Here is a 14,341-nt window from a genome sequence, read left to right as displayed (position 1 = left end):
TGGTTTGGGGGCTTTTTATATCATATTTTGTGTTATTTTTTTCCTGTAACCATAAAATCTAAGAAACATGTTGAGAATTTTATTGTTCCCATGAATACAGAAGCTGGAGATTCGCAGAATGTTCACAGGACTTATGGTACAACTCATGGGCTAAGAACTCATAGGTTTGCATGAGAGAAGTGGTTGTGTTGCACTGAGCATATTTACCCTGCATAACAAGTTGTGAAGGGAAGCATATGAAGAGGATGTCATAAGTTTGTATGATGTATCTGTAGGGGAGATGATGAGCACATGGGGGATTGTTGTATTTTAGCACCACAGCATCTCTGCTAAGCATGTTTTCAGAAGTGCACTTAGCCTCTTTTTTTTTGTTTGTTTTTTTTTTTTTGTTTTGTAAAGTGCAGAAGTGCATGAACACAGCTTACTAGCCATTTGCTGGCTACATCTGGGGGTGTGAGGAAACTCAGAAACACAGTCAGGTCTTTGAGGGCTACATGGAGAAAGCTATGAGGGAGAATATACATGAATGGTGTTGGTCTTTGGGTTGACATAGAGCAGACTTCCCACACAAGCACATAAGACTGCATAGGATCCCTGAATCCTTATCATAAGGAGGATTCAGCCTAGCTGAATCACACACCATGCTGGTTGGTGTTGAATGGACTCTGAAGCTGGAAGGTGAAATACCAGAAGCAGTTGTTTTTGGCTGCTATGCTACCTTTCAGGTACCTCTAGCCAGCCCATGTGCTAATAGTTTTGCTGCCTAGCTTCCACAGCAAATATGGGCTGTGCATATTCCCTGCAATGCAAACTCAAAGCACCCTTACTCTTACACTGATGGCTCAGAGCTGCCCACACACAAGCTGTCCCCAAGCCACTTGTCCCCACACCCTGCTCATTTCAGGAACTCACATGCACTATGTCCCACACACTTGTGCCTCTCACAATAGCCTGGTGCTTATCTACAGGGGCAAACCCTGCCACAGCCCTGCTGAGCTCCCAGAGTTGCTGCACTCAGCATTGTGCTGCTGCACAAGGCAGGGGCAGGCAGCCAATATGGCCATACCAGGCCTTCCCCCTGACCCCTCAGGGACACGATGCTACAGAGGCCATGCACTGCTCCACATCACTGCATGGCATTCTGATCTGCAAGGTGATCCCTGCAGGGATCCAGAGCTGCCAGACACTTGGCAATCCACTCCTCTGGGAGCAAAGGCAGCAACAGAGCCAGGAGTTAAGTCCCAGTTCAAGCTTTCTGCCCAGCACTGGCCCATGCCACCTCTCTCTTGAAGAGTGGTAACACACAAGAGGGGGTCCATGTGTTTCCTGTCCAGACCTCAGCCTTTTGAGTGTCACAGATGGAAAGACTCGGCATTCAGGATTTACTGTAATCCTTTAAAGAGTATTCGATCTTTCAAGTAAGACTGCCTGTTCAAGCCCTGGAGCCATGTATCTGGTTACCCTTATCTCAGTGGCATGACTACCATGATATTATCGGCCATTAAATCTTCTGATCATTTTTAATAGACCGACAACACAATTAACCTGATGACCTCTTTTCTGCAGCAAATACCACAGGATGAGACCTCCAGGAGACCCATTACTCCAGTACTCAGTAAAGGGTCCCACTCTGTGGGGCCAGCCCAGAAAACCAAACTGTTGATCTGTGTCAGTGTCTAGTTTTTTGGAAGACCTGCTCTCACAGATGCCTGGCTCGTCTTTCTGTTGAGATTCAGCACTTGGTCATTCATCATCTATCTTCTCACAGCCTTCTGCCTGAGGGACAGCATCTCACTTGGAAGTTAAGTCCTTAATGCCTTTCAATGCCTATTACTTTACTCTGTGAACAGAGTAACACTCAGGTTTCCTCAATTAGTCATCTTGGGGATTTTCACTGGGAACACATAGAAGCGACCACCAGGAACATAAAATACTGCATACTTTCACATTACCCACCCAAGATTTAGTACTCTTTTAGGCACATAGTAAAAAGAACTCTGTTGCTAATTAATCTTCTGATTAAAGGTTATGGGCTTCCAGATCTCATTTTTCTACTGAACCATGCTTTCTTTCACTGCCTGTCAACAGAGCTGTACTTGAACCCTTGCCCAATGTAAGCAATTCTCTTCACAGGCATTGCTTTAGCAGCAGTGAAACAGTGGCTTCAGATCCTTCCGACCTAGAGGATTACATGGAGACGCTTCCTGTTGGTGATAACTTAGAAATGTTGTAACAAATACAATATGATAAAGATTAGGAAAAAAAAAAAAGATTTTTTTAAAACAACAGCACTCCCAGAGACTTCACTAAAGCCTCATATGGAGCTTTCAGAGATGGATTGTGAAAAAATTACTTCTTTCAACCTAATGTCCACTTCTGATCTGGCACTGGGAACCGAAGCAGAAATGTTAAAAGGAACAGAAAATTCTGCTGCAGAGGTGGGCATCATGGTGATGCAGGCAGAGCTGACACAGAGTCATTCTTGCCCAGCCTAGCTCATCCCATCAGGTTCAGAGGTGAATTTGCTCTTCTCAGGATTGCAAGAGTGGCCTGCACTAAAGATCAGGAGGAAAGGCTAAACAAAGAAGTACAAAGAAGTTGCTCCAAAAGTAATGCCTTCTATTTATGTCCATGGAAATGACAACAGATACAACGAGCAAAATAACACTATATGATAGAGAACGTTCTCGGGTACAAAACACTACTTTTCAATATGGCTACCACCATTAACCATGCATTTTCACCAGCGATGAACAGGAGTGTGCCTGCCACTGAAATGCACTGTTCACTCCCTCACTGTGCTCACATCCACTGTTCGGTCTCAAGAAACATTAAGAAATCATCAATGAATGTCAGTGGGTGCCATTTTTTCTGCATGGAAGAACTCACTTGTACACCTCTGCTTCATTCACACTTCCATGGCAAACACCATTGTGCCAGGCTGCCCCTCTGTTGCCGTCTGTCACAGGGCAACAACATGGAACAGAATATTGGTGGGAACATTCAACCTCTACTGCCATCCCACCAACATCCGCCTCTGACATTGTGGACCAACGGAATAAAATGGGAGGCATTAATTTTGGAGCAGTCTTAATAATTTTTCAGTGAGTTACTGTTCCAGTGATTCAGTCACGTTACTTATGAGAGCGGAGTGGCTCTCAAGCGATTCTCTTAAACTGATGAGCAGCTGCTTTTCAGCATAAAAAAAATTCAATTGCAGCAAAATTCCAGGGCTGACCCTTTCCACATGTATTTTAGCTTCTATATAAATCCTTTTGGCAGCATTACAAGGGAGAGAAAGGCTCCATGGTCAAACAGTTTAAAACTTATTGTTTTTTCAAGTGAATACTTGATAACGTCTATTTAACACAAGCTCAATGTGAATTTGTGTGCAAGGAAAAAAAATCTGTGAGAGAGATATAAAACTATAAACAAAACTGCTTTGCAAATTTCCAACTAAACAAAGTTTCATCAGTAAACACTGCTTCCTTGGTTGTTTCATCTGAAGCACCTCAGGTCTGATCAAATTTTGCTGGAGTCAAAACAAAGCTCAGTTTTAAGAAATGGACGCTGAAGTTGCTGTGCATTGCTAGGCCACTGCCAGTGATTTCCATTTCCCAAAAGATCTGATTTCTGACTTGTCAGTTCACAGTATTAAGGAATAAATTTAATACTGAAAGGAATTAAGCTCCCAAAAACTTTCCCGAGAGCCACAAGTGCTGATTTTTGGCCACTTATAATGACCACATCTTCAACTATAATTTATCAAGTTCCCATCTTTGTTCATAATGCCTTAGAATGGTAAAATCTGATATTGCTAAATGGAGATCAATTGCAATAAAAAGATGGTGATTTCTCCCAGAAAAGTGGAAATAGCAACCCTGTGGGTGATAAAAATTTCCTGTCTATTTTCTAATTCTCACCTCTTCAGTATCACTGTGCAGAACAAAGAAAGACTCTGATGTAGTAAACGGAAATAGCTGCAAGGTTGTTCTTTATTTACACTTACTGTTTTTCACCTCTGACAAAGCTGTCAGTGATTCCAAAGACACCGAAGAAGTTGCTACAGCCACATTAAAACAAAACAAATAAAAAGAGCAAAAAACCCAACAACCAGTGACTGGCAACTTAGAGGAGTACGCAACTTAGCGCATACCCTACCTACCACTACTCACCAAGTGCTGAGAAGTCATGCCCTGGAAACTCAAACAACAAGGCATCAGAAATCACCACCATATGAGCTCTTTGCAGTCCTGAAAGGTCAGTCCCTAATTAGGATGATGGATAAAAACATGGTCAGTTTTGCTATTTTTAGAAACACTTTTCTGAATAGTTAGTTCATCTCCTACCCAGATACCGGGAAACTCCCTCCCTCTTCGTTAATCATCTAAAACGCTGCTTTAAAAAAATGCTTCAAGAATGTTCACTGATCACTCTGGGAACATTCAGCACCATTTTATGCAAATCAGCCTCTGATGTCACCCTGCAGCATCTCTCTGTTTGTGTACACACTTACATATACACATGGTGCGTGAAAGGGACAAAATACGCCATTCTGACATTCTATAAGAAAGTCTTACAGGCATATGCAGTAATTCTTTTTTTCCCTTTCTCAGTCTGTCTCTGCATCTGTCTGCACTTCTTAAATACTACTTCGAGTCCTGGCCATGCCTGTTTGTGTGTGTATGTATGTATGCTTTGTTTTCTTTTCTATCTGGGTCATTAACTGGAGTAACTCAGCTCATGTGCAACACATCTGGTTTTCGGTAAAGTCCTGCTTTTTCTCGGCTTTACAGCTGCATTGATTGAGGCATGAAGCTGTGGCTGAATTGTTCCCCACCAGTGTGACACAGGCCAAACAGCCACCTAGGCTCCCTTCTGACCTTGCTTACTTTCCTTCTGGTGCCAACTCAGAAAAATTAGCATCTTGAATGATTGATAGCATGCAATCAGCTGCTGCCACGACTATTACCATCTTGTTTATACTACTGAAATCTGGCTGGAGGGCTTTGGCTGGGCTGCAAAGTCTCACTTCAGTTCATTTGGGGATTTCTGTCAGCATTTCACACATTCTGGGAACCTTCATTCACCTGGTAGACACCGCCTCTAGCACTAAAATTTAACCTGGGTTGTAGAGTCTCCAGTGACAACCACAGCATTATCCCTGGTAGTTTTCATCTCAAATCTAGTTCATAGGCAGTATTTATTATTTCTAGTGCACCGTATGTGTCATGGTTTGCTTTATGGCCAAGGACAACATGAAATCCAGGGCTTGAATCCTTCAATCATGTGGATTGTGCTGATATGAGCTCCTGTGATCTTTCTTTGTCTTGTAGGGCTCTGCTGGATCATTAGCATTTGGGTCTCTGTACCCTGAGGCAGCATCAGGTGGAGCACCAGACTGCGTGCAGATTGGCATGGACTGAGAGAGGCTGAGATGTGAAATCCTGAGAAGCGCTTCAATATCACATGGCTGCAGCTGTTACCGTAATGGCGGTGGTGATATGGTCGCTGTTAAAAGAAAATTTCACTTAATTCTTTTCCAGTTACACTAATGCAATCCAGCCCAACTAACTTCTGGCCTCATCCTACTTATGCCTTTTACTGTGGGTGAAAAAGAAGATGGAGACAACAACCATCCCAATTTTGGTAACTCAGTTAACTGTCAATATTGAGCTGAATGGGTATGGGGTGTGGTACTGAGGAGCCTGCAGAAAGACAGGATTCCTTTGAGAAAAATCAGTACAACTGCGGATGATCCCAGTGATGATAAGATAGGAGGTACTGACAGCACATTTCTAGGAAATGCAAAAATGACAGGCAGGGATCTCAGCTACCAACTGGCTGATCTTTATCTCCTTTGAGGCATGGTAAATTTTTTCAGGACAGAAATGTGGCTTTCCTCTGGAGGCTCATGGGAAGCTCCTTCTGAGACTGCGAGCAGCACAGATGAAGGCACAAGTTGCCCATCTGACGGACAGCTTGACAAGGAGGCTGATATCAGGGGCAGCTCAGACGCAGGAGTTTCCTGATAAGAAGAGGTTCACAGGGAAAAAGGCCCACCCAGGTCCTGAGGGAGACAGAAAGCAGTACAGATGTGGTAATGGTGGGGCTAGGAAGAAGCTCCAGAAATTGCTGACATGAGCTTTATGGCACTATAGCACAGTGAACTGAAATACTTTGAGCTGGTCAACCCACACCATCAAAGCTAGGCTGCTACAGTCAAGGCTTTCTTGATACAAAGACATCATGACGTTGTTTTTGCTTCAGATAAACCAGACTAACCAGTAGCCCAGTTTTAGTGGAATTTAATCCACACCATTCCTTCCCAATATAAATACAAGTTGCTGTCCTCTGCTATCAGCATCAGCATCTTTATCTCTCTCTCTCTCTCTCTCTCTAAAAAAAAAAAAAAAAAAAAAAACCAAACAAAAAAAAAAAAAACCAGGAGGCAACTGGTCATCTCTTCTGTAAGGGAACTGTTAGGTCACAGCTTGAACTGGTGATTGAGCACTTGGTGAAGGGATGTGGCTGGCCCACGGAGCACAGGCAATTTGTTTGCACCTGTGTTGCCCACCTGATCAGAAGGGGTGGACCCAGTGTGGAACCTCTTTGGGCTCGTATAAAGGCCAGTCACTGACAGAAAGACCTCTTTTGGACCTGTGCTGCTTGTTAAGAAGGAGTGCTGCAGAGCTAGAGAACTTGTTCACCAGGTGGGTGAGTACAGCTTTTCTTTTTGTAGGATATTGGCCTGCTTGTGAATACTTTGCCTGGTATCACCAAGAATCTGTCAGAAGCGTTTTGCTTCCCTGTGAGTAGAGCATCTTCCAAAATATATGTGTATAGAAGAGAGATCAGGATGTCTGAATTAGTGTATGATAATATGAAAGCCCCAAAGTACTGGTAACCTTCAGTGTTTTCAGCTGCTTTTGTGCCTTCTGTCACTCTCCCTGGCTGTCAGAGTTAGCAGCACATGCACAAGTACTGCTGTGTTGGGGATCATCCCACTCTGACATTCAGAGAACAGCAAGCAGTTGTGGCTGTACTATTCACTCTTGCTGCCCTGCTTTGGTAATATTTGCAAAGCTGTTACCTTGCTGGGTTCCCAGCTTAGTGCCAATTGGAGAAAAAGCCTCTGAGGTTGCATTTACTATTTCACTTCCTTTGATGACATTATGTCTGATGGCTGGAAGCTGGATATTAGTGTAGACAGAACCAATTAGCCAAGCTCTTCCACATCTGGCAGACAAGAACCTACATGCTACCATAGCAAAATAGCATTTGACCCACAGCCTAATCTTCCATAGACAGCAAGTTTATTAAGAACAGCTGAAGAAAATCCCCCCCTGAAGCTGTGATGTGCTGAACTTCACTCTGCTCAGCCTTTCCTTATGACTACTGGATTGCTGACAGGGCCTTGGGGCATACCCACACTGTCACTGCAATGGGTTTTACAGCATAGCCAGCCCTCTCAGCTGTTGCTTACCACCATCTTTTAGCATGGTGCCACAGGATGTTTGTGTAAAAGGCTCAAATACTCATTTCCATGGGGGTTCATTTCCACTGTGGTATCTCAGACTTGGAGTCTACCTTTTTAAATATATTCTGTGGGATTTGCAGTGTGTGAACCAACATGTAGTGGTTTATGAGAAGTTTCCTCTGGCAGCCTGTGCAGCCAAAGCTTCTTGAACAGGGGAATTTGTGTGTGTGCGTGGGGGGCTGGGGTGTGGTGGTGGCGAGTTATGCTTTTTGAAGCTTTTTTTTGCTGTGTTCACTGTCTGCTTAACCCAGATTCGTATACTGTTTTAAGTCTGAGTGAAATAAAATGCCCAAAATACCAGAAGACAGTCTTGAGTAGCTAAGGAGGATAACAAAAAAAAAAGTGCAGCTTTGATGTGATGACATTAGCAAAGGGCTCATGAGCTATACATCATCAGTTGTGATAAAGTGCCCAAATATGCATTACTCTGTATACTAACTGTAGCCTTCTTCTTAACCAAGACATCTCTCTGAATTGCTTGACCATGCACACCAGAAATAGTCTATTAATAGATGACCTGTTCTAATGGTTTCTGTGACCCTGCTGTTGGAGAATATGGAAATCTATAATGTTACTGTTCTTTACCTGTCCTGCCAAGATGACAACTGTAGATTAGGACACAGGAAAAGATTGCACAGTCCAAATCTAGATCTGCTGGGGGGGAGGGGGGGGGATGGTTTTAAACTGAGACAGGGAAGATTTAGGTTAGATATTAGGAGGAAGTTCTTTCACTCAGAGTGGTGACTTATTGAAACAGGTTGCCCAATGATGTTGTGGATGCCCCATCCCTGGATGCAGTCAAGGCCAGGCTGGATGTGGCTCTGGGCAGCCTGGTCTAGTGGCAGGGGGCTTGAACCTGGATGATCATTATGGGCCTTTTCAACTTAGGCCGTTCTATGATTCTACTCAGAGTAGGGAAAATGGATCTTGGAGCAGACGTCTAGCATTCTTGGCACTAGGATGGCTGTTGTCTCAAGAAGCTTCATTTACAAGTGAAAAGGGCTAAATGGGTGTGAATGTGGTACGGAGGAGCCTGTCTCTTTGCGTGGACAGCAGCAGATCCATTTGCTATACTACTATGGAGTATGGAACAGGCTTTGTTAGAAGACACTCAAGCCTGAATCCTAAAAGGTTTGTAACTCTTTGCTATGAAGCTTGAAGGAATGTCGAATTTGGATCATTACCTGTCGTCTTTTGGGTGCTGGTTTTCTGCTAAGCTGTTCCAATCCAAAAAGTTACTACTACAAAGCCATCCTTGTCTGTATGTTCCTATCATTATTGCTTTTTTTTAAGTGAATTTATATTCTGAAAAGGGAGAAAAGCGTAGCACTGTTGCAGTATTGTTTCTTTCTCTGAGTAGATTACCTTACAGATATAACAATAGAAAAGTACTCACTGTAAAGTGTCATTGCAGCTGTATTATAGATACAAGGCTCGATACATGTTCCTCAAAGTTAATTGCTACTTTCAAGTAATGCCTTCCACAACTTTCCCCACAAGTATAGCTGAGCAAAACTGCATCAGCTTAGAGCTCCAGGTCATAGCTGTTAGAGAATTCTCATCTGCCCTCAAAACAGTTGATTTTGAGCATGCTTAACCCTTAGACCTTGGTTATATGGATCAAAACCAAAGAAAGCATTTACAACAGAAGTCCATTCACCATTAATCTGCATAGTTTTCCTTGGGAACTGAAGGAAGGAAAGCTGATTTTTCTCAGTCAACTTTGAATTAAGTGCACAAACTCTTTAGGATCAACAGTGTTAGAGGCAGGGAAATTCTACAGCTGTTTATTAATCAGTCTGGCACACAAGGCATGCACCCTTATTTCCTACTTGTGAAACTGCTTAATGTAATTTCTTGATTAGTTCTTTAGATGCTAAAAAGATGATAGATGTGTTGTATTCTGAATATAAAATCTGGTGCTGGAGAAGGATTTCAATCAAGATTAAAATCAGTAGGTGCCACAAGAGTAGAAAGTAACAGCTGAAAAGGGGAAGTGAATGCTAGATGAAAATGCCAGAACCTGTTTATTCATTCATTTAAAGTTCTCAGCTTACATTTCTGAAAAGAAAGTGGGCAGAGGCAACAGTAGTAATAAAAGACTAACTGGACATGCTGTAGCTGGTATTGAAAACAAAACAGAATCACTGAGTTTTCTCACCCAGTTGGATGAATGTTTGACTTTGCCTTATGCTCTGCTTTCTGTTATTAACTGATTACAACACTTTCATCTGCTAAAAATTCAAATACGAGGTACTGAGATCACATTTGTCAGCCATAAAAAAATAACAAAACTAGACTGGCATAAAAGTGATAGTGTTCAGGAGTATCTACTCTGAAATCACTGAGGATGTCCACTGCTCTGCTTACCCTGGTTCAGAGCAAAGCAAGAGGACAGGAATTGCTCTTGTAGTCTTCTCTGGGCATTCATGGCTCACATGTCTGCTATTCTGTCTCATAATGGCTTTGAAGTTCATGGGACTTCTAAACTCTAATGTTTAAGACAGTGTGAGTCTCAGTCACTACAGAAAACCATGTTGCAGTAATTCTTGCTTTAGACCCAAAAGCTGTTTCCGTGAACTGCTGCCTCCTTGTCCCATCAAGTCTCCAGCAGCTTATTGGAAGTCCATGAATGGACAGAAGACATCTCTAGCCACTAACCCAGAAAGATCTTCATCTTTCAAGACTACAGTTTCCACGTGAGAGGAAAAAGTCACCAGTTGGACCCGCATCATCACAGGAAACCCTGGCTTTAAAGAGTTCTCTTAGATCAATAGTGATATGAATGCAGGCAGTGGGAACCTGACCCTGAGTCACAGAAACATCCTGTTATCTCCAGCAACTTGAATAAAGAAAGCAAGCTGCCCTGGGTATCCAACAACCCACTGAGAGTCCGCTTACTTGGCAGGCTGCCTTTTTAACTGGCTGTATCCCCAGCAAGTTCCCTTCAGTTCTGAGAATCAACCTCCTATTCAGCCTCTGCCCTGTAGAAGAAAGAGGTCACCTCCGGACCTCAAACCTCCAATAGACAAAGGAAAGGAGCTGGCAGACTCAATATGTTTGAGTTAAACCTAAACAAGTAAGCAGGCAAACTTAAATGTTGTGTGGAAAGTGACCAAATCTTTGTTGCCCAAGCCAAAATGCCATGAAACTTCTGCCAACTTCTTCCAGGGGATAATGATCATCAGTTGGCATCTCCCACAGACTCCACATATTTTTACGGGAAGAAAGAATCAGTGGGCTTCCCTGGTCCCTACAAGTTCCATAGCAGTGAGCTCCTTTGGCTCTAGATGGAATACAACAATCCCACAGCACAAATGAGTCTCTTCATCTGCACTCAGATGTGAGAATCAAGGCTGCCTATCATTAAACCAAATCACCTGTTCACTAGGTAATCTTCACATTTTTTCTTCTGTTGTTTATGCTCTGGCAGAAATTATGTTCAGAAAATGCAGTACTGAAACAATGTAAGATGTCTTTAAGTACTTTCAAGAACATTTTTCCTCCTACCAGTAGCAAGCTCCCCACTTCCCTGCTCTTCTAAATAATGTAAAGCACCAGACCCACTCTTCAAATAACCAAACTCTTTTTTCCTTCCTGCAAATTATGCATATCCTGGTGCTTTATTACTGAGGCTGACCTAATTATTGAGAATGAAGAAATAGTTGATTGAGCTCAAAACTCATTCTGTAGCTTGATTTAATGGGAATTATTTTATATATGTTAAGTTTTCATAACTGAAAAGGAACAACTTGGCTTGACTGGCTGTGACAGGGAGAGAAGTCACCTCAATTATTTGCAGCCCCCCACTGTTGGGTACAAATTCTATATGCCAATTATATAGGGAGAGCAATGTACTCAATTGCAGGTGGTGTGCACAAGCTTATGCCAATGAAAATTGTCCTATTAAAAGCTCATTGAAAGCTGAAAGGGCCCAGCTGCCCTCAGATCATCAAGCAGTATTTTGCAAAACAAAACCCCTGTGAAGCTGTTGACATAACCAGCATCCCTATCCTCTCAACTGCCTAGCATCATCCAGTTTGGGGAGTACACGCTTATGCTAAGCATGCTCAATGCAGCACAAAATCCTGGCTTCTGTCTCAGAAATCTTGAGTGGTTCCCAGTCCTCCTGCTGTTGTGCTGCAGCTCCCAAATTGCCTTGATCAAAGGAGCTGGCTGTGTTCTGTTTCTCAATGAAAGATATGTGGTGCTGGATCGAACTTTGACAGAGATTGCTCCTGCTCTCCCTTTCTACTTAAGAGGATAACATTCAGGATCACAGTACTGAAATCTAAAAGCTGAAACATTCAAACCCAGTGTGGTTTGTGTGGGAACACCATAAAATTTGTATGGAATATCCCATAAAAGAAGGCTTTAAAGTGCCATGCCAAAAGCTGAGTTAAAAATCAGGCAAGTTGTCTGGTGATGATGGCAATGAAGTCTTCCTCTGAGCCATCCTGTTCAGCCACCCTATCCCAGTGCTAATTGCCACACAGCTTTATGAACTGCTCTCCTTTTCACACCTGTGTAATATCTGATACTGTAGACAGCAGCTGAGTGTTCACTGGAGCCAGCAAAGCCTTTGATGTCCTTCTGTGGACACCATGTGCCCATCTAATGCCTCTCACCCCTCCACTGCATACACTGCAGTGCATCTCTTGAAGAGCTGCCAAACTAAGATCTGCAGGTTCAAGCCCTGCATACTATAAATAATTAGCCTTAAAAATACTCAAACACAGTTCACTGCCTGAGGACTTGTAAATGTGGATGGTAAAAATAATTCTCTTGCTGCTTGTAAAATGTGTTTCTTATTACTGGTCTCTCCTGACCCCAAGAGTGCCCACGCTGTATTTCTCTCTGTCTCTCACACGCATGCGCTCATGCGTATGCATACTTTGTTCATTTCCAAACCTGGCAGCTGTAGCAGCAACAGCAGTTGTAGACATTTTGAGTATTTATTCATCTCCCACATGTTGGGAAAGTCTTTCTTTGGGGCTTCAAAATAAGATCCTTTGCCCTCGTAGAAAGAAGAATAAATATATAAAAAAAGAATGCTACAAATTTGGCGAAGATCACATTGCAACATCAATCCAGACCCTCATCAGAGGAAAGCAAATAACAATGTGCAGATTTTATTAAAAGTACAAGAATGAAAAAGCTGTTTCCCACAACTGAGGAACTTAAAGCCAAAAATAAGCAAGCCTGAACTCCAGCTTTGCCTGTGGTAATGAGCTGTTCTTCCCCAAGAGGACTACGGAGGACTGTTTGCTTCACTCTGCATTGCACTTCTTCTAAGGGCTGCCAGTTTAAAAGTAATAGATTGTTCTGGCTAAAAAATAGGATGTTTTCTTCAGTAGTCAATGAATCCTGATCCCCTCTTTGCCATAGATTTGAACATTCCCTGAAGAAAAACAACATTTTTATAGATGTATGCTCATCTGTGCAAAGTGCCTTCTGTTTGGTTTTTCACTACACCATTGCTGTTCAATTTCCACAAAGATGCAACATTACTTGAACTCAACTTTAATGCTCCCTGATCAGAACTAAAGGCAGTCTATTGGTGAAACAGGGCACAGAAGGAGCACGTGTTTTGATGGGTGCAGAGAGGACTGCAGCCATCAGCACTGCAGCTCAAAGATTTTTTTAGAAGAAAAATTTTTTTTATAGTCATTGGAATTGTAATCACTGAGATCAGGCATAAGAGGGGGATGTGGTCACGTAACAGGGCAATTCGGTGTTTAATCCATTCTTTTTACTCTTAACTGAGGATAGCATGAGATCAGATTTTCCCCAAGTGGAAATAGGGAATAACTATTGGTTCCACTGAGGCTGCTCTGATTTATGTTGATGGAAACAAAATATTGTCTGGCCGTAGGGGCTTTAGCTTTTAAAAAGAACTTACTAGAGGAGTGAAATACAGCCACAGGAGATAAAAATAATTGAGTCAAGTTCCCTGCCTTGAGTAGATTCAACCCAAACAAGAATTCCTGGACTTGATGCTGAACTCAGAGAGTAAGCCATCAGACCTGTACTCTGTAAGATGTTTGGTTAGGTGATCACAGTGATTGCTTCTGGCCTTAAAACCTCAAAGCTATGGGATGGTATTATGTGAAGCAAGGTAAACATTTCCTGGAAAATTCTTGACCTAGCTGTTTTCTTTCTACTTGTTTGTTCCCTTTGTCACTGCTGCATTTTGTCTTTGAATGAAATGTTCTTCAGCTCATGAAAGAAATACCTCTACTGCAAGACTGACTACTAATTCCTAGCAGAACTCCCTGGTGGATAACGATTATTAATCAAATTTGACATTGATTTTCAGTTTTCATACTTGTAGCAACCTGATCTCAGCAGAAACAGGCACCTTTACATTGTCTTTCCATCTGGAGTGTGGTTAGAATCATTCTTAAGACACTGTAAACCAAGATCATTATCCCCCAAGAGGGGCTTACACAGAGCTTTGACTGCAAGTTTGAATTAGTTATATTAAACGTGAACATTTTTCAAGCAGTCAGACAACTTTAAATTCCACTGGAGCCAAAACATTTTCAGCTATATAACAAAGAGCTTTTAGCACTAATAAATGTCATTTTCCTCCTGTCTACAATATGTCACTAGATTCCCCCAGTCTGAAATGAAACTGCTCCTAAAGAATGCTAACAGAGTCCTACAGTGCATTTTACCTCCTTGGACTTCTAAAGATATTTAGTGAGGATAATTCAGGAGTACATTCCAATCTCCAGTGCTTATAAGGTCATTTTTCTTTGTACTCAAGACCACTTTTGCCCCCTTAATGAGGTGAAA

The 14,341-nt window shown here is 42.3% G+C and overlaps 1 long non-coding RNA gene across 1 annotated transcript in view; it reads right to left on the bottom strand.

Moving 5' to 3' along the window:
- Positions 1 to 5,184: 5,184 nt before the first annotated feature.
- Positions 5,185 to 14,341, bottom strand: part of LOC121111074 — a 57,890-nt gene continuing 48,733 nt past the window's right edge. The window contains exon 2 of the long non-coding RNA XR_005860753.2: positions 5,185 to 5,511. This is a non-coding gene — a long non-coding RNA (uncharacterized LOC121111074). The remainder of the gene's footprint in view (positions 5,512 to 14,341) is intronic.

Source organism: Gallus gallus, chromosome 6, assembly GCF_016699485.2.
Source record: "Gallus gallus isolate bGalGal1 chromosome 6, bGalGal1.mat.broiler.GRCg7b, whole genome shotgun sequence".
In the NCBI taxonomy this organism is placed as follows: domain Eukaryota; kingdom Metazoa; phylum Chordata; class Aves; order Galliformes; family Phasianidae; genus Gallus; species Gallus gallus.
Note: the sequence above shows the minus strand (reverse complement) of the source record. Positions and strands in the feature narration are given on the sequence as shown.